Source organism: Musa acuminata, unplaced genomic scaffold, assembly GCF_036884655.1.
Source record: "Musa acuminata AAA Group cultivar baxijiao unplaced genomic scaffold, Cavendish_Baxijiao_AAA HiC_scaffold_70, whole genome shotgun sequence".
NCBI classification, from domain to species: Eukaryota; Viridiplantae; Streptophyta; class Magnoliopsida; order Zingiberales; family Musaceae; genus Musa; species Musa acuminata.
This window is the reverse complement of record NW_027020351.1, coordinates 177501-180000: the sequence shown is the minus strand read 5'-3', so window position 1 is coordinate 180000 and position 2500 is coordinate 177501.

Sequence of the window (2500 nt, the reverse complement as noted above, 5' to 3'; positions counted from 1 at the left end):
AGCGAGAGGCAGCACCGTCCCTGCTATACGAAAGCCCCATCCAGCCCTGTGCCACCCGGGGGGTTCCAGGGTGCTGAGATGGCTGACATTTTGCTCCGCTCACGACGGTCACCGCGCGACGCAAGAACAGCCCAAAAACAGGCCAAAACGGCCCAAAAACGGGCCAAAACTGGCCATTTTTGGCTGCGCGAGCGAGCGGAGAGCGGCGGACAGCGAGCTAAGCGAGAGGCAGCACCGTCCCTGCTATACGAAAGCCCCATCCAGCCCTGTGCCACCCGGGGGGTTCCAGGGTGCTGAGATGGCTGACATTTTGCTCCGCTCACGACGGTCACCGCGCGACGCAAGAACAGCCCAAAAACAGGCCAAAACGGCCCAAAAACGGGCCAAAACTGGCCATTTTTGGCTGCGCGAGCGAGCAGCGAGCGGCGGACAGCGAGCGAAGCGAGAGGCATCACCGTCCCTGCTATACGAAAGCCCCATCCAGCCCTGTGCCACCCGGGGGGTTCCAGGGTGCTGAGATGGCTGACATTTTGCTCCGCTCAAGATGGTCACCGCGCAACGCAAAAACAGGCCAAAAACTGGCCAAAACGGGCCAAAACTGGCCATTTTTGGCTGCGCGAGCGAGCGGCGAGCGGCGGACAGCGAGCGAAGCGAGAGGCAGCACCGTCCCTGCTATACGAAAGCCCCATCCAGCCCTGTGCCACCCGGGGGGTTCCAGGGTGCTGAGATGGCTGACATTTTGCTCCGCTCACGACGGTCACCGCGCGACGCAAGAACAGGCCAAAAACTGGCCAAAACGGCCCAAAAACGGGCCAAAACTGGCCATTTTTGGCTGCGCGAGCGAGCGGCGAGCGGCGGACAACGAGCGAAGCGAGAGGCAGCACCATCCCTGCTATACGAAAGCCCCATCCAGCCCTGTGCCACCCGGGGGGTTCCAGGGTGCTGAGATGGCTGACATTTTGCTCCGCTCACGACGGTCACCGCGCGACGCAAGAACAGCCCAAAAACAGGCCAAAACGGCCCAAAAACGGGACAAAACTGGCCATTTTTGGCTGCGCGAGCGAGCGGCGAGCGGCGGACAGCGAGCTAAGCGAGAGGCAGCACCGTCCCTGCTATACGAAAGCCCCATCCAGCCCTGTGCCACCCGGGGGGTTCCAGGGTGCTGAGATGGCTGACATTTTGCTCCGCTCACGACGGTCACCGCGCGACGCAAGAACAGGCCAAAAACAGGCCAAAACGGCCCAAAAACGGGCCAAAACTGGCCATTTTTGGCTGCGCGAGCGAGCAGCGAGCGGCGGACAGCGAGCGAAGCGAGAGGCATCACCGTCCCTGCTATACGAAAGCCCCATCCAGCCCTGTGCCACCCGGGGGGTTCCAGGGTGCTGAGATGGCTGACATTTTGCTCCGCTCAAGATGGTCACCGCGCAACGCAAAAACAGGCCAAAAACTGGCCAAAACGGGCCAAAACTGGCCATTTTTGGCTGCGCGAGCGAGCGGCGAGCGGCGAACAGCGAGCGAAGCGAGAGGCAGCACCGTCCCTGCTATACGAAAGCCCCATCCAGCCCTGTGCCACCCGGGGGGTTCCAGGGTGCTGAGATGGCTGACATTTTGCTCCGCTCACGACGGTCACCGCGCGACGCAAGAACAGGCCAAAAACTGGCCAAAACGGCCCAAAAACGGGCCAAAACTGGCCATTTTTGGCTGCGCGAGCGAGCGGCGAGCGGCGGACAGCGAGCGAAGCGAGAGGCAGCACCGTCCCTGCTATACGAAAGCCCCATCCAGCCCTGTGCCACCCGGGGGGTTCCAGGGTGCTGAGATGGCTGACATTTTGCTCCGCTCACGACGGTCACCGCGCGACGCAAGAACAGCCCAAAAACAGGCCAAAACGGCCCAAAAACGGGACAAAACTGGCCATTTTTGGCTGCGCGAGCGAGCGGCGAGCGGCGGACAGCGAGCGAAGCGAGAGGCAGCACCGTCCCTGCTATACGAAAGCCCCATCCAGCCCTGTGCCACCCGGGGGGTTCCAGGGTGCTGAGATGGCTGACATTTTGCTCCGCTCACGACGGTCACCGCGCGACGCAAGAACAGCCCAAAAACAGGCCAAAACGGCCCAAAAACGGGCCAAAACTGGCCATTTTTGGCTGCGCGAGCGAGCAGCGAGCGGCGGACAGCGAGCGAAGCGAGAGGCATCACCGTCCCTGCTATACGAAAGCCCCATCCAGCCCTGTGCCACCCGGGGGGTTCCAGGGTGCTGAGATGGCTGACATTTTGCTCCGCTCAAGATGGTCACCGCGCAACGCAAAAACAGGCCAAAAACTGGCCAAAACGGGCCAAAACTGGCCATTTTTGGCTGCGCGAGCGAGCGGCGAGCGGCGAACAGCGAGCGAAGCGAGAGGCAGCACCGTCCCTGCTATACGAAAGCCCCATCCAGCCCTGTGCCACCCGGGGGGTTCCAGGGTGCTGAGATGGCTGACATTTTGCTCCGCTCACGACGGTCACC